General features: G+C 44.0%; 1 long non-coding RNA gene across 1 annotated transcript in view; it reads right to left on the bottom strand.

The window, feature by feature from the left end:
* Window positions 1-19113, bottom strand: part of LOC124553708 — a 583058-nt gene that overhangs the window by 543013 nt on the left and 20932 nt on the right. The window contains exon 3 of the long non-coding RNA XR_006968114.1: window positions 9623-9627. This is a non-coding gene — a long non-coding RNA (uncharacterized LOC124553708). The remainder of the gene's footprint in view (window positions 1-9622; window positions 9628-19113) is intronic.

Consider the following 19113-nt stretch of genomic DNA (forward strand, 5'->3'; position numbering starts at 1 on the left):
CTACGCAGAATCGGAGAGGAAAGGAATATGTGGAAAACACTGATAGGGAGAAGGGTCAGGATGATAGGACATCTGCTAAGACATGAGGGAATGACTTCCGTGGTACTAGAGGGAGCTGTAGAGGGCAAAAACTGTAGAGGAAGACAGAGATTGGAATACGTCAAGCAAATAATTGAGGACGTAGGTTGCTAGTGGTACTCTGAGATGAAGAGGTTAGCACAGGAAAGGAATTCGTGGCGGGCCGCATCAAACCAGTCAGTAGACTGATGACAATAAAAAAAAAAGCAAATTAATTGAACTGTCAATTTTCATTGTGTACTCTGTGTTTGTAAGTAGTCTTTCTGGCTTTGAATATTGAAGAAAACTGTAAATCACTTTGAAGAATACACGAGAGATCTACGAAAAATTTATATTCCCTTATTGAAGAAAACAGAAATTGTTCTATGTCATTGCCTTCCAGGATATATAGCATTATAAGCAGAAGTCCTGGATACTGCAGCAAAGGCCACCTTCATCTAAGAAGAAAAACCAGAATGGTATTCAATCCCTGCTGACAGAAGTAAGTAGAAGCTCTTACTTTTAAATGTCATAAGAACACTATAGGAACCAGTCAAGGGACTCTTAGAAACCTTAGTAACAGTGAAGTTGCAGTATTTGTAAGAATGGTCATCATCAGGTGAAGGAGATCAGCAATCTTTATTACTTGATAAAAATTATTAGTATTGATTGTAATAAAAGGTAATTACATTTCACCAATTTCTGGGTTCGGTTGACTAATAACAATTCTGATGTCGTGCCTACCTAAAAATAAGTATAATGTTGGCCATGACACCACTGTTGCTAAGTGTAACTCATATTCTTCTTACTAAAGAATTGCTGCCTGATCACAAAGTTGGCCATGTCATTACTGTGTGGAACTCACGTGTGGTAAAAAGGTGGCCAAAGCATGACTCTAGGTGTATAAAACCAACAGAAGGCTCAAAATAAACTATCAGTATACTGCTTTGTACTGTTTTTGCTTATGCCACCAAAATGGCAACCAACCTCAAGTTAGATTCACGTAGTGCATCAGTACCCCATTCTGCCACTAGGAATGCCAGTATAGGGCACAGTTAAAAAGTTGCATCAGATAGAGGATAACGAGACAGTCGTGAAAACAATACTCTTCGGTCAACATTTCATATCAATGGCACGGTGAAAACACCCAGGTGCAGGATACGAGGAAGCAAAGATACATATGCGACCCTGGAACATGTTCATGACAACCCCATAGTTAATGCGCTTTGTTATTGCGTTTTGTGCCCTTAGCAGACTGAAAGCGTAGGACCATTTCTTCTTCGTGGAGACAGTTGTCACTGGTATTGTGTATCTGGATCTGCTTGAAAACTTTAATTCCCCACTTTGATGAAGATGACAGAGATGGGATGGTTTAACAACAGCAAGGCTTCCTCAAAAATTGCTTTCCAGGTCGGTGGATTTTCTGTGAAGGGCCAATCACGTGACCAGCTCACTTTGCAGGAGAAACCCAGAATCTTGACCCAAGTGCCACCTTAAAAGTAGAAAAACATAATTCCGTCTCATTAAGTTAACAAATATATTTCAGAAGAGAACCAAAGATTAACTTCCATATCATATCTGATGAACTAATGTACGATTTCTGGATGAAACATTTGTAAAAGGTGATAGTAATCACAGAATGCATTAGGTTCTATAGTGAATAGTAATTTTATTTAATAGTCTATCATTGGATGGAATAGAAACTCAGAAACATCACAATGAGTGACTACCTCTGCTGCACGGTCCACTGAAAATCTCAATTCCTACTGTCGTGGATATAGGTTTGATATCTTTCATTACAAAATATGCTGATTTGCATTCCACAGAGCAAAATACAGTGACATGCTATAGATGAATGCTGTGTGAAGAGGTATGGCACTGCACTTTGTTGCACTTAAGTGCAAGTAACATATCTTACATTTCCTCAAGCATATACGTTTTATGTGTACCAAACACTTCAGACAGATGTGCACTGCAAACTGACCCTATTTCTGAAAAACCCTTTTTTTCTAAAATATTTTATATCCTATTTCAAACATTTGTGATGCTGGGGGTAGGAGCAGCGTCACTATCAACATATTGCCCTCATTCAAAAGTATCGTAGATCTGGGGCTGAACATCATCCCCCCCCCCCCCCCCCCCCCCGCATGCATTACCTACTCCTCCATGACAACCGCCCCATCCCTATCATCATCTGTAAAGTTAATCATTTTGTTTCCAACCCTACAAACACTTCTCCATACCCAATGACCCTCACTTGGATTACTCCCTCTTCCCCTATGTCGTGGCCACTGCAATACCACTGTCCACCACTTGCACCCAACATCCATTACTTGGATGAGTTACTGCACTCAGAATTGAACTCTGCTATCACACCACAAGTCAGTGGCAATCCGGGCTCCAGACCTATGCCCTTCCTACCAATTTCGTTCATCTCATTGCCCCTTCCTCTCCCATCGTCCTTCCTATGTCACAATTCATAATACCAATTCCTGAATCTTCTACCGTACCACAGGTGTGCCCCAGCGCTCCGTCCTTTCTGCTCTCCTATATCTTCTGTACTCCGCTGGCATGCCCAAACCACCCCCACCAGTCCATCTTCTTCAATATTCTGAGGACACTGCCTTCCTTGCTCTCTGTCCTACCCTTCAAGTCTCAGTGCTCCCTCCAAACGAACCAAAACCAGTCACTCCTTGGTAAAAGCAGTGACTCATTTCAATCAATCCTTCCAAAACCGAGGCAATCATTATAGGACATACCACCCACTTCTTCTGGCTCCATGATTTCTACCTGAACATCTACAACCGCCCTATATAACTTACCCCACCTTGAAATATCTGGGTCTCACACTTGACTGTCACATCCGACTCCCCATCTCTTTAGCATCCAACGAAAAACCCACAGTAGACTCCACCTACTGCAACTCCTGACTAGCTGGACCTGGGGATTGCACACTTCTACCAGCCTTCATACCTACAAACCCCCGGTCCGTCCCATCCTTTGTTACACCAGTGTTGCCTGGATTTCCATCGCTCCAAAATTCTAAAAAGCAATCCAAATCATTGAACGCCATGCTCTCCGCCTCACTTTCCGTATCCGTCTCCTGTCCCCCATGAGGATCTTCTACGAACTCATACCCTTCCCAATCTCCTTCTATTCCTCGAACACATCCGTATCCCCTACACCGACCACCACCTCGCTCGCCGTCTGCTCCTGACGTCTCCCTTCCTCTCCACTCCCCACCCGCTGCCACACCTCTACCTGCGTGTTCCACCTTCTGTCCACCTCCACACCCTCCACCTTCTCTCCTAAAGAAACTTACATCATCTCTCTGTTCTGGATAAGGTGCTTCGTCCTGATATTTACCCTTCCTTCTACCTCTGACCATTATTTTACCCTCCCCTCCTCCCTCGTGCTCTCTCTCCTTCCCCACACCATCCTCTGTTTCTCCCCCCTGCCCCCCTGTCCTTTGCCCCTCCTTCCTCGGCTGCTCTCTCCCCACCCTCTCCACCTCCAGCCCCTTGCTGTGCTGCCAGCTTCCCCCATCCCTCTTTCTTGCCCCCCACTCCCCTTCCTCACCGACCCATGCCTTTCTTTCCTCTCTCCCACCTCACTGATCTCTCCTCTCTTGGCAGCTCCTTCCAATTTTAATCCAGTTACTTTGTCGTGTAATGATCCTCGCCATGTATGTAACATAAGTGCAGTGTGTGTCGAGTGTCGTCATCCCGTGTGGTTCACATTACTGAAAACTCCATTTTTAATTGTGCTCTTCGTGCCACCAGTGTTTGTGCTACGTCTTCGTCGAGTGTCATTTTAATTATAGATGTAATTTATGTAAATGTGCCTTGTGAAAACACCCCCTTTTTGTGAATTTTAACTTCCATTGTTCCCCTTCTCATGTGTAAACATCTTTTATCCCCATTTTTTATGTATTCCCCACATGGGGCTGGGCTATGAAATAACAATAAAGGAGACAATCTCAATAGCATAACATAGAACACAAACGGTTTTTTATGGTGATAACAATGGCTGTGCATCACTCTTCTGTTGGTATCATCTTGGTCTGGAGTCAAATAATTCTGGATATCAGTCAAATTACAAGCAGTGAATCTCATTATGATTGTTGCCGTGAGAAGCACAGAATCTTTTCAACTGTCCATTGCTATAATATTTATAAGGAAAATTTTATTAATTTGTAGAACAAAAAACATTTGTACATATGACTGATAATATCTTAACATACAATGTACATTATGTGTCTGAATAATCCACTATGACTCCTTACCCATATATTACATATGTAGGCCTACTAATTTACTTACGTAACATGTCTAAACTAAGTTCAAGGAAAGAAAATGTTGCTTACGTTAGTGCCGTATAGAAAGAGCTATAAAACATCGAGAAATTAAAAAAAAGTCTATAGGCCTACTATTGCCATAATATTTGCGTTTTCATGTTTCTTAAGCCTTTATAATTTTGGTCAATACCTCATTCCCTGTAAAGACACACAGAATGCATGTAAGCAAATGAGGAAATGATGCTTATGGAACAGCATGCTGCAAAATGAAACTACCATATTTTCGCCCAATACAGTGTGGCGTGTAGTAAGTTCTAGGAAAAGAAGTGTTCGCCATAGGGACAAGAAAACCCCAACAACTTCTGCAGAACAACAAACAAATAACATAGCACTAAATACAGCTATACCATGCAAACTGCCACAGACAGTGACTATCAGATCAACTCCTCCAACCAATGCCATCTCAGTAGTTGGAAATTCAAGTGTTAATGACAGGAAAAATAAAATAAAAGGCACTGGTGATGACTAAGGAATGCTGTATGGGGAAAAGAGAGCATGGTTTCATTTACGAAAGGTGAAAAGTGGAACGACAGCAGAAAACGTAATTAACTTCTTGAAACTCCTACCAGGTCATAGCAACTTTCATGTAGAAAAATTGGAATCTAAGGGTGTAAATAGTAGTTTTAAGATTGGTGTAGACTTTCATCTAAAAGACAAGCTAATGGACACTGCTGTATGGCCCAAAAATGTTGAAATTAGTCGTTTTTTGTTCTGGAGACCAACCATTATGCCAATAAAATAGATTATGAAGTTAAAAACAAGGATCAAGGATCACTGTACAAGAATGTTGCTAGTACTGAAAACCATACACCTGTAGTCATTGCAAGTGTAAATGTGCAGTGCATAAGAACCAAAATGGATCTCCTATCATTTTTATAGAAGAAATTAAATAAGATGTTTTATGTATTTGTGAACACTGGCTAGCAGAAGCAGAAGGTGATTTCTATAAATCTGTTGATACTTAGACACGGCCAGTGCTCGGTTTCAAAGAACTGCAACCCACGGTGGGGTCTCTGTGTATGCCAACAGAGACCATAGCATCAAGGAAATTGATTTAAGCAGTTTTTGTGCGGATTTTGGTCTTGAATTAGCTGCACTGTTATTAACTAATAATGATTTACTTGTTGTTGCTGTGTACCATTCACCAGATGGTAACTTTGAGAATTTTATTGCGCATATGGAGAACTGTTTGTGTTACCTAACACGCCTAAAATCAAAAATCGCACTGTGTGGAGATTTTAACATACACATAGGTGATGGAGATGCCAGAGAGAGGGTGTTTATGAGATTAATTACCAGTTATGGGTTGTTTATTGCAAATAAGCTCCCAACAAGGGGTGGTGCATGCCTGGACACCATAATCACCAACCTCAACATCTGGGATTATAAACTCAGTGCAGTTGAACCTATGATAGCAGATCACTGTGCACTAGTAATGGAAACCAGTATGAGGAGCAAACTGCAGATAAGCACATGGCATTCAAACTACACATTCAAAAGAAGATTTGTTAAAGAAGAGAGACTAAATGATCTCAAAGCAGCTCTGTCTTGTGTAAACTGGCAGCAGAAAAATGCAGAGTTAGTAAGCAGTGATTGTTTCTTACGTCTGTTCCAAACCTTAAAAGCAATATTTGGTGACATGTTTCCGGTAAGACCAGTGAAGAATTCCGTGGACAAATCACAAGGCAGGCAGAAAGTTATCAATGTGAAACAATGGTACACCCCCGAGCTCAATAAATTGAAGTGTATTGTAACAATGTGCAAGGACCGAATGAAATCAGCTTTAGACATTCCAGCCAAAGAATTACATCACCGCAACTCCCTAAAAGCCAAAAAAGCTTATAGGAAGGCAGTAGAGGAAGGAAAAAAGAAATATAATGATACATACATTAAAGAGGCCCAAAATCCTTGTCAAGCTGCGCGGAGTCTTGTAAACGTTAACAGAAAGAAGACTACCTCCTGCTTACATTCATGTAGCCCTGATCACTTCAATGAATATTTTGTCAGAATAGTGGAAAAGACAGTGAGTGAAATTCCACACTCTGACCTAGATCTGACGGCAAACATAAGAAATGTAGACAGTTGCAGTATTTGGAACTGGAAGGAAGTAAACCCTGAAGACATGATAAAAATTGTGAACTCCTACAAACACTCAGAAATTGTAGACATCTATGGCATCTCCTGCACACTGCTAAAGAAAATTATTGCAGAATTAGCTCAGCCACTAGCCATAGCAATAAACAAATGTCTATCTTCTGGTATCTTCCCAGACTTCCTTAAAGTGGCGCGCACAGTATCAATATATAAGAAGGGGGATCGGTGCGAGGTGTCCAGCTTCAGACCAATCTCAGTGGTACCAGTACTAGCCAAAGCTACTGAGTCTGTGATGCACTGCCAGGTACTGAATTACTTTGAGGAAAACAACTTATTCCAAAACACACAGCACGGATTCTGCAAAGGGAGATCAACAGTGACAGCCACACTGGTCTTATTAAAAACAATTCGACAGAGTTTTGAAGAGAGAGAGTGTGTGGCACTGACACGTTGTGACCTCAGCAAAGCCTTTGACTGCATCTCACACACAACACTAATAGCCAACGTAAGACGGTACGGTGTTGGAGGTGTTGTTCTATCGACACTCCAATCTTATTTGGAAAACCGAAAGCAGGTAGTATCAGTGCACGGAGCAACTTCTCTTGAACAAAAACTGGAACATGGAGTGCCGCGAGGATCAGTCTTAGGACCTCTCCTATTCCTCATATATGTCAATGATATGAGCTGTAATAGTCTTATGTTGCAGTTTGCAGATGACACTACCCTTATTGCCAAAGGACATACAGCTGCAGAAGCTCTTGGTGCAACAAATTTGATGTTTGAAGAAATAAAAGAATGGTTCGTCACAAACAAAATGAAGATCAATGAGGAAAAAATCCAACATTTGATATGCAGTCCAACCAACATTGAAGACCAAAAAAACGTGGAGACTGTCACACTGCCGGGCTTCGAGATTGACGGCAAACTGTCCACGAATGATCACACTGCGTATGTATGCACCAAACTTTCTCGTGTGATATACCTCCTGAGGAAGCTGAAGAGGGTAATAACTGACCAGTTTCTGTCAATCGTCTACCGTGCACTCTTCCACAGCCACATTAGCTATGGACTGTTGTTGTGGGGGGACTCCTCAGGCGCTCATACCCTCTAGCAAAAGACTGGACGAATGTAAGCCTATTTTCACCAGGATAGGCATAATGACTGTTTTTAGCCAGTATGTGTTTTACTGCTTCATTTATACAAAAGAAAATCAAAGGAATTTTAGCATAAGACAAGAAATACATAATCGTGACACTCGCTGTAAGACGAACGTTGAAGTGCCGAGGTGTCGCCTATCGAGTACACGAGACAGCTTTCCGACAGTCGCCCTAAAAATGTACAGTCAACTGCCTCCAGAAGTGAAATCCCTGCCACCTGAATTATTTCGGAAAAAAATTGCTCGGGACTTGAAACAGTGGTTCTAGTGAATGGACAAAATAATAAATATTGTTATGTTTTATATATAATTTTCCCTAAATTTAATCTTATTTTTATGTTCTCAGTTAACTGCACATTTAATTTTGTGTTTTACTTAAAGTACATATGTTGCCAAAATGAAACTTTATGCTTGTGATCTACATGGTCTTGTAAACATTTTGCTTTATGGTATTTTCATTTGCTCCTATGAAGTTTTACTTTCCTGTTTAGTTATATTTCATTTTCTCTAGGTTCTGTGTGTTTTTGTGCACTGTATAAATATTTTCTTTTATTTGTAATATAAATTTTGTATATGGTGTTGTATAAATGTTAGTTGATAAACATTGTATTTGTGACGCAGTCTGTCCAGCCGTGGCTGGTAAACGACAAAGATATAGTAATTAAAGTAATTACGCCGCACCTGAAAAATGAGACTCGAAATCAAGGAAAAAAATTGATAGTTACTTTAAAAAATTTAAATCTGTCTTAAATAAAATAATAAAGGAGGCAAAGAAACGAGACAATGACAAATACATAGAAGATGCTTCAAACAGAACCAAAGCAATCTGGCAAGTTGCAAAAAAAAAAAAGAAACCAAATCTTACAAAAGTACAGTTAATAATATAGTATTAAAGGCTGGCTTGGAAAACATTAATAACCCACAGGAAGTAGCTAATACGTTTAATAATTATTTTATAAATGTAACAGAGAAACTACTACAACAGACTTCTAATAGAAAACAGCATACAGAAACAGGGAAAAAAGTCTCAAGCAGATCAACGTTTCTGTACCCAACAAATGTAGAAGAAGTACATGTTACAATAAAAAGTCTCAAAATGAAATACTCTGCAGCTATAGATGGTATACCTGATTTCATTACAAAGAAGTGTGGGGACTTGATTACTGAGCCCTTAACCCACCTATGTGACCTATCTTTTGCTACAGGAACTTTTCCTTCATGTTTGAAAATAGCAAAAGTAAAGCCAATATACAAGAAAGGAAACAAAGATGATGTTTCCAACTACAGACCACTGGCACTTCTTTCTGTTTTCTCAAAAATATTAGAAAGACTTTTCAATAAGAGGCTAACAGAGTTCTTAGAGGTAAATGGCATTCTGTCAGAATCTCAGCAAGGATTTAGAGCAAACCACTCAACCGAATCTGCAGTTCACTCCTGTCTATTAGAGGCACTGATAGCATTAGACAACAAAAAACTTACCATGGGCATATTTTTAGATTTGTCAAAGGCGTTTGACACCATAAATCATGATAAATTGCTACACAAGCTAGAAAATCTTGGCATTAGGGGAACATCTAACACCTGGCTCAGCTCTTATCTTAAAAACAGGGAACAATGTGTGGAAATAGATGAAGAACGAGACAATGTCATTAGGAAATATAATTCCAAGCTACTGACTTTTAAATATGGAGTGCCACAAGGATCAGTAATGGGTCCTGTTCTGTTCTTACTCTATGTAAATGACCTAAACATAAGCAATGACAGCAGCAAAATATTTCAATTTGCTGATGATACAAGTGTTCTAATTACAGGAAATTCAGGAGAAACTGTTGTAAAAAACATAAAAGAAACCATTGACAGGCTAACATGTTACTTTGATGACAATGACTTAATAATAAACACTGAAAAAACTGTAGCTATGGATATACACACAGCACAAACAAAAAATCTGATATCACCAAATCTAGAGCTATACGGACAGACAATTGCCAAAACAGCCTGTACCATATTTCTTGGACTTCATCTACAAGACAACTTGAAATGGAAAGCATATATTGAGCAAATGAACAAAAAATGAAGTACTTCTTGTTTTGTGCTGCGTACATTAAAAAATTGTACCAGCTACAACACCATTCAGTGTGTGTATTATGCAATTGTACACTCTCACCTGCAGTATGGGATTATGTTCTGGGGAAATTCTGGAGATGCCATCAAAACATTCAAAATTTAAAAAAAAAAAAATTTATAAGAATAATGGAAGGGGTAGATAATCGCAAATCATGTAGACCATTGTTTCCAAAGAGATTTGATCCTGCCACTTCCTTGCATATATATACTTGAAAATGTAATGTATTTAAAGCAAAACTTACATACAAAAAGACCACTCATCACTCAAAATCACACAATACACAGCTATGATACAAGACAAAAATTGGATGTACATGTTCAAAGTGCCAACACAAAGTTATTTCAAAACAGCCTTATCCATCCTAGTATCAAACTATACAATGCCATACCAGATACCATTGAACACATACAAAACATTCGTCACTTCAAATCTAAACTGAAGTCATACTTAGTTGATCACTACTTTTACACAGTAAATGAATACCTACAAAGTTAAATTTTTGTGTGGTTACCCACTGTAGTCTCATTCAGAAGGACATTGTATTTTATCTCTCTGAATATAGTGTAACAACATTTATTTAACTATTCATCATTAATTGATATGTTAATGTGTGTTATTATGTAAAAAGGTATATTTTACGTAAAACTGTTAATATTAACAAAAAAAAAAAAAATCCAAATATCTCTTGCACATTGTGCATCTGCAGATGCTAATGGATCAATAAATTAAATCAAATCAAATAAAAAAATTGATTTTCTTTTTCTTTATTGTTATTTTCAAACCCGTACAAACAGGCACGCTGTCAGCAGCATCTTACGCCGCTCTCCAGCCATAGAATAGATAAATAAACAACAGAAAGAATACGCATAGACATAACGGTGGGTAATAAAACAGTAGACACATAAAGACAAACACGGAGCCGTTCACACTCAACGATAAGCCACATTACAAACTGATGACACGATGCACAAACACTGAAGGTGTCAATGGCACAAGTGAACGATGGAGTGCGACGGTGAACACTGAACACTAAACACGACGGCACACACGAGACACTGATGGCGATGATCTCCGGCGCGGGAATGTCCACTGAGCATGTGCGAGTCCGGGGACCTGCCAAGAGGGGAAGAAGGGCGGGGGGGGGGGGGGGGGGGGGGGGGGGGGGGAGAGGGGAGAACAAAGATGCCAATGGCTGAGGAGATGGGGGGAAGAGGAGAGGGACAGGGGAGGGGAAGCCCGGGGGAGGAGTGGGGAGAAATGGAGGAGTGGTGGAAGAGGGAGAGAAGGGAGGGAGGGTGCCGAAAGGAACAAACAGAGGAAGAGGGAGGGAGGGTCAAAGTTGATAGGAGGGGTAGATGGAGGGGAGGAGGGCATCATCAGGGAGGGGGAGCTGGCGGAAGCCACCTTGGGAGAGGGTAACGAGGGTGGAGAGATGGAGACCGGGAGGGACGTGGGAATACAGGCGCGGCAGCGGGCGGGGGTGGGGGTGGGATGGGGAGACCAGCGGGTGAGGGGGATTGAGTTTGCGGGAGGTGTACAGGATCCGTATCTGTTCAAGGAAAAGGAGGAGGTGGGGGAATGGAATGAGGTAAGTACGCAAATAAAAACATTGATACTTTAATAATTTAGTATTAGCATTAAACAAATATGAAGCAATACCTGTGGATTGACGGCTACGGCTTCTGGCCTGGCAAAGTACTGACGAAACCACAACACTGGGCATTATCCACCACGAAATTTGCGAACATATACAACACTTCCTATCTTAAACAGGCGACAGCACGACCAATGTAGCTGGAAACATTATGCGACTCGATTTCTACCCATTACGAACGTCAGACAGCGACAAGTCGAGGGTTTCGCCAGGTGGTGAGTTGTGCTGACATCTGTTGGAGATGCCAAGCAACACTGGTGCTTTGTGTAACATTTATTTTATTACACAACGTGACGTGTACAAGCAAATTAATGTTAACAACAAAATTTCTTTAGCTATATCAACTACTTATTTCTACTTCGTTAATAACATAGCTATAAGCGCCCATATTTATTGATATTTTGTAAAGAGAATATTTCATACCCAGCAATTGTTGTGGTGTATGTACTGGTTATATACAGCACCAGCAAATGATTAAGCGAGAAAGCCCATTCCCGCCTCCGCCTTCTGAAACTCCTGTCTGGCCGGACCTGGGGATTGCATCCTTCTACCATCCTCCACACCTACAAATCCCTCATCCGTCCTATCCTCTGTTATGCCAGCATTGCCTGGATCTCCGCCCCCACCCACTTTTACAAGGCCCTCCAAATCCTAGAACGCCATGCGCTCCGCCTTGCCTTCCCCATGCGCTCTGCCTTGCCTTCCGTATCCGCCTTCCTTTCCCTGTGGCATCGGTTCCTCTCCTCCCTTCAAGGCGACCTCATTCCCATCCCCCAGCACACCCCTCCCGACTCTAACTCCACTCCTGATGTTATCCTATTCTCCCCCAACCTCCTTGGCCGCATAACGGTGGATGTCCTGGAGCCTATTGGTAGCGACCATCTCCCTGTCCTCCTCACCATTTCAGACGGTCGTCGCCCTCGCCCCGACCCTCGTACTGATCCTCCCCCTAAGTATGTCCACGACTATTCCCGAGCCAACTGGAATGCCTACCGGGATACCCTTTCCACCCAGGTTGATAGCCACCCTCTCACCTACCACCACCCTGACGATGTCACCCATGCCGCCTCCTTTCTCCAGCAGACCTTGTCTGAGGCCGTGGAGGCCCACGTCCCAACTGTCGCCATCCACCCCCACCGTCCTACCTTACCCCTACAGGCCGTTCTCCTCCTCCGTGAATCCTGTCATCTCTACCGTGCCTTCCTCCGCACGCGTGACCCGGACACACTACGACGCCACCGGCAACTCCAGCGACACGTTCGTAATTTGCTCGCGGCTAAGAAACGCCGGGACTGGCGACAGACATGCACCTGTTTAAATGCTACCCTACCAATCAACTCGTCCAAGTTCTGGTCGGCCTTCCGTCGCCTTACCGGAACTAAACCCTCCCCCTACTATCCTCTTCTCCACGATGATCACCCCTTCCCTGACACCCTTAGTAAGGCCAACCACTTTGCCTCCTACCTCTACAATGTTTTTTCCATCCCCGATGATCCCCAGTTCGATTACTCCCTCTTCCCGAATATCCGCGATCGCACTGACACCTCTGTCCCTCCCCTCGCTCCTGGTTTCCAGTACTTGGACAACATTCAACACATGGAACTCAATGCCCCTATCACTACACAGGATCTCATTGATACCCTCCGCACGAAACGCAACACCGCTCCTGGTCACGATCGTGCCACCTACCGTCACCTTCATGAAGCTCCTGTATCTTTCCTCTCCACCCTGGCCAGGCTCTACAATGTAGTCCTGTCCACCAGTTACTACCCCGACCTGTGGAAAACCTCCCGTATCCTCATGTTCCTTAAACCTGGCAAACCGCCGTCTCCTCCTACTGTCCTATCAGCCTTACCTCGGTCTTCAGCAAGATCCTGGAATCTATCCTGGCCCTACGCATCCACCAGCATCTCCGCCAGCACCGCCTCCTTCCCGTTACCCAGTGTGGCTTTCGGCCATCCTTCTCTTCTGACGACCTTCTCCTTCACCTCACTCATCTCCTTTCCGAACAGCTTAATTCCCGTCGCTACGCAATCTTCCTCTCCCTGGACCTCGAACGTGCCTATGACTGCGTATGGCATTCCGGCCTCCTCTTCAAGCTCCAAACCTTCGCCCTTCCCATTAACTACGTCCGTCTGATCGGCTCCTTTCTCTCCCGCCGTCCTTCCTATGCCACCGTCCATAACACAGATTCCTACACCTTTTTCCCCTCTGCCGGTGTGCCCCAAGGCTCCGTCCTCTCCCCCCTTCTGTACCTTTGTACACGGCGGACATGCCACAACCGTCGCCACCCATCCACCTTCTCCAGTTTGCCGATGACACCGCCTTCCTTGCCCTTGCCCCCACCCTGCAGCGCTCCCAACACCTTCTCCAATCCCATCTTGACCGGTTCACCACTTGGTGCAACCAGTGGTTGCTCAAGGTCAATCCCTCCAAAACCCAGGCGATCATTGTAGGCAAAACCACCCCTTCCTTCCGCCTCCTTGATTTCTGTCTCACCATCTATGGCCGTCCTATCACCCTCACTCCCACCCTCAAGTACCTTGGCGTCACCCTCGACCGTCGCCTCTCCTGGACTCCCCACCTCCGGACAATCCAAGCCAAGGCACGCTCCCGCCTCAGTCTCCTCAAGCTCCTCTCCGGCCGTACGTGGGGTCTGGACACCTCCACCATCCTCCACACCTATAAATCCCTCATCCGCCCTATCCTTTGTTATGCCCATCCGGCTTGGATCTCCGCCCCCCCTCCCTATTACAAATCCCTCCAAATCCTTGAACGCCATGCTCTCCGCCTCGCCTATCGCATCCGTCTCCCCTCCCCCACGCAAATCCTCTACGATCTCATCCCCTTCCCCCACCTTCTCCTCTTCCTTGAAAGGATACGGATCCTGTACACCTCCCGCAAACTCGATCCTCCTCACCCGCTCGTCTCCCCGCTCCTCTCCCACCCCCGCCCGCTGCCGCGCCTGTATTCCTACGTCCCACCCGGTCTCCATCTCTCCACCCTCCTTACCCTCTCCCGAGGTGGCTTCCGCCAGCTCCCCCTCCCTGATGATGTCCTCCTCCCGTCCATCTACCCCTCCTACCAACTTTGATCCTCCCCCTCACTTCCTGTGTCCTTTCCTTTCGGCACCCTCCCTCCTTTCTCTTCCCTTCCCTTCTCTTTCCTTTTCCCTTGTCTCCTCCCTCCTCCCCTCTTCCCCCGGGCTTCCCCTCCCCATTCCTCCCTTCCACCCGTCTACCCTGCCCTTGGCATCTGCTCTCCCCTCTCCCTCTCCCTCTCCCACCCCCTCTCCTCCTTTCTTGGCAGGTCCCCGGACTCGTACACGGTTAGTGAACATTCGCGCGGCGGAGATCTATGCCTCATGTTCTGTGTGTATCGTCGTTTTGTGCTTTAGTGTTTATGTCTTATTCGTTTTGTGCACCTCTGTTCACGTATGATAATTTTCGTCTCTGTCCAAGTGTCTGAACAAATGTTACCTTGGACTCTACGCCCGTGAACGCCTCCACGTGTTTTATATAGTGCTTGTCTCCGTTTCTATGTCCACCCTGTTTTTTCTCTCGATGTCCTCCTTTATATCTTGTGTGTATATCTGAGGCTGAAGAGCGGCGTAGCATGCTGCTGCTGGCCTGCCTGTACCCAGGTTTGAAAATTACAATAAAGAAAAAAAAAAAAAAATGATTAAGCGCATCTTTAAATTTTTGAAATTCGAGGATCTTGTGTTCCATGCCATTATTACAAGTAAACATTATTCAGTAAATGTGTATTGCGTAAGAATGCTTGTGATAAACGCCGTGTATATTGCGAATTTACTGACGCGTCTTCAAATGTACGGACGAAGTTTCTCTATCGATCTATCTGTATCCATTGTCTTACATACATGTACCGCCCACATACAATTCATTTCACGCAAAGCCGTAATTACCCCTACCACTCCAGTCTGCTCCCTGACCCATGTCTATTGTCCTGTCTTCCTTAGTAATTCACAACACTCTGTGTCCGCATAGCTCTCAAACCAACCCTCAGACTTCCTATAGCTCTCGCACATTTGAGACTCACGGCATTGTCTCATTGCTAATAGTCCAAACTGCTAATTGCTGTACTTCTAAACATACCATTCGCAAAGATTAGCAAACTGCTAACTGCTGTACTTCTAAACATACCGTTCGCAAAGATTAGCAGTTTGGTTTTGAAAACATTCATCAGTTTATAGTATAGCAGCCCAGTCATCATCTTCAATTACCATAAATAAATAAAAACAGCCTTATCCTCTAAGACTTTCATCAATTTGTGCATTGTAAATTGCCTTTGGTCTCGGTGAAACTGCATTAGAAGCATACTTTCAAACTTACTACTTCAATTTCTATGTTGTTTTTTTTTTGTTTCTTTTTTTTTTTCTAGATTGCAAACAACATAATGGAAAGGAAGCTGCTTGGCATAAAATTATTTCACCTGTTTTGTCTCGCTGTCAGCTAATGATGTCAAGTGCTGGTTAAATGATATTAATTTTTATTTTCGCTCCAACTGGTTTGGAGTCAGTCTTCCCTCGCTCCAGCTATGATGACAAGAAGGGAATTATAATTATATTCACAGTCATAGCAATGTGTCCGTCCGTCGCGTTTAGCAGTGAAGACCCAGGCGCGAAGAACAGCGCAGGAGGTGTAATGGTGGGGACACTCCACCGTCTCCACGTAGTGAAAGAGAGTGACGCGAGAGGGCAGCAGCTGCTAACAGTCGTGACCACCATAGCCCCACGTAGTACGGACAGCGGCCGACAGAGGGCAAGCGCGAGGTGCAGAGCAGACTCGTCTCACACTCCGTAGTAGAGGAGCAGACTAGCAGGAACGTGCAGGACTATTGTCCCGATGGAACGGGAGAGAAAAGCAAGCGACCGGACAATTAAAGAACGGAATGGTTTTTCGCTGTGTTCCCTTCACGAGTGCAAGCACTTCACAGAAATCTGATAGAGATTTTATCCCGTTAATAAAAAAGCATGTAAAGGTCTGGAACAACGAAGTATGTACTTGTTAACACCCAGCCATAAACAATTTCTTATTTTTCAGTAACGTGGGTAGAATGCGGAAGGCGAGCGATCTATCAGAGTTTGATCGAGGGTGAGCATGAGCATTTGGGAAACTGCTCGACATGTCGTGTGTTGGAGGAGTGCTTTGGTAAGTGTCTCCAACACGTGGCAAACTCGAGGTGAAACCATACCCAGACGCCTTGGAGTTAAATGGCCACCCCTCATTAAAAATGTCGGACTTTTAAGGCTGGGCACACTGGTAAAACGGGACAGGTGGTGGAACTAAAATCTGACTTTAGTGCCAGGCAGAGTACAAGTGTGTCTGAACGCACAGTGGACCACACTAATACTCCCAACGACGAGCCTCCACAGCCGTCGACCCGTGCACGTGCCGATGTTAACACCACGACATCGGCAACTACGATCGAAACGGGCACGTCACCATCGGGACTGTACATTGGGGCAGTGACAGTGCATTACACGATCCGACAAATTACAGTACATTCTATATCGTGCCAATGAGATGGTGGGAAGCTGTCATTTTACAGGGGGAAGAGTTCCTCGACACGCGTAGTGCAGGATGGAGACAAGCTGGTGGCAGCTCCTTTAAGCTCTAGGGAACATTCACTTGGGCAGCTGTGGGTCCGGTGCAGCTCGTGCAATGAGGAGTATCTCAACACTCGTTGCAGACCACATACACCCCTTCACGACAATCGTGTTTCCCGTCAATCGTGGCATTTTTCAACAAGGTAGTGTGCTACGTCACAAGATCAGGAGTGTGACAAAAAGGGTTCGGGGAATACAGTGGCGCATTTCAATTGATGTGATGGCTCCCATCTCGCCAGATCTGAACCCGACTGAATGCATCTGGGACGTGACTGAACGTGTCATCAGAGCTCATCCCCCCATTCCCCCCTCCTGGAACCTTTGGGTTCAAATGGCTCTGAGCACTATGCGACTTAACTTCTGAGGTCATCAGTCGCCTAGAACTTAGAACTAATTAAACCTAACTAACCTAAGGACATCACACACATCCGTGCCCGAGGCAGGATTCGAACCTGCGACCGGAGCGGTCTGTCAGCTCCAGACTGTAGCGCCTAGAACCGCACAGCCACTCCAGCCGGCGGAACCTTTGGGAATATGGTGACTTGTGTGTGCAGATTTGATGCCACCTCCGTCCAGTGACCTACCAGGGCCTCATTGCTTCCATCCCTTGACAGGATCCAGCTATTTTCCCTCCAAAATGTGGATATTCTGCCTACCAGGTAGGTAACCATAATATTCTGGCTGATCAGCATATTCAAGTGATTAACACTGCAAGATCACTTATTAATATAAGTAGGTGCAAGATATGCCATTGTAAATGTAATGCTCGTACATTAACAACTGTTGTAACTGCCAGGATGTCGAATGGAAGCACGGTTGTCTTGCAATGATACCATATGTCAGTTTGTGCCTGTTGCACTTGGTCGGGCAGTACAGGAACTGTTGATGCTGTTTGTGGATGATGCCGGAATTGTTGTCCGAAATGTGCTCAACTGCAGACAGATCTTGTTATCGAGAATGTTGTGTTACGACAACAGTATGTGGGCACGTGTTGTAGTGTTGGAAAACGTCCTGGAATGCAGTTCACGAATAGCAGCACAACAGACGGAATCACTAGACTGACAATATTTTGCAGCCATGGTGGCTGGGATAAGAGAAAGAGTGCTCCTGCTGTCATAAGAAATCTGTGTCTAGCACACAGACACACTGGTTTCAGACGCCCGACTGGTCTCCTCCTAAGAAACGTGAGGCTATCGCTGGCCCGAGGCAGAACCGGCCTCCGACGAGAACATGACAGTGCTCCACCACACCCTCCGGCGAGTTTTCACTCGACACAACTTTTGTCAAAATTGGTGGTGGTTTAGGGTCAGTGGAATTCACACTACTGCCAGCTAGCACAGTGTTACTGCTTCAAAGTGTGTTCACTTGCAGGTTCGGCTCTCACATCCATCCTTTTGCACCAAAAGAGCCGTCTACTGTTGATGTCCACCAGGAGTTCGCCTCTATCTATGGGGAAAGCTGAATGAGCATTCAAATGGTTCAATGCTGGCTTGGAAAATGCAGCTGTGAAGTCTTCCTGCAGTCTCCATATTCACCAGATATTGTCCCAAGTGAGTTTTACGTGTTCCACCCCTTCAAAGGTCATTTTGGAGGGAAGCCCTTTGGAGCCAACACTGAAGTATGAAGTCACAACACCACTTAACAGCTAGTTACGAGCACAGGACTTGACCCAGCATACCACTGGTTCGTGTCACGTTACCAAAAATGCTGATAGAAAAATGACACTTATGTAGAAAAGCTGCAGATGCTTTCCATTATGTCAGTAAAATTGTTTCAACATGACAGAATTAATAAGGTTTTTTTATATAAAACAGGGAAACTTACTTATTGGATGTCCCTTATGGTACACCACTGATTCCAAAGTATGATCAACTGTGCACTAAAAAATGGGTTATAAGCCAAAACCTAGGTCATACAATAATAATAAAGTTTGTTAAAGAATGCTAACAAGATTCATTCAATTAATAATAATCTCTATATACAAAAGACAATGTCATGACTAACTAACTAACTACTCATTGCCCAGCCCAAACTGCTA

Source organism: Schistocerca americana, chromosome 11, assembly GCF_021461395.2.
Source record: "Schistocerca americana isolate TAMUIC-IGC-003095 chromosome 11, iqSchAmer2.1, whole genome shotgun sequence".
NCBI classification, from domain to species: domain Eukaryota; kingdom Metazoa; phylum Arthropoda; class Insecta; order Orthoptera; family Acrididae; genus Schistocerca; species Schistocerca americana.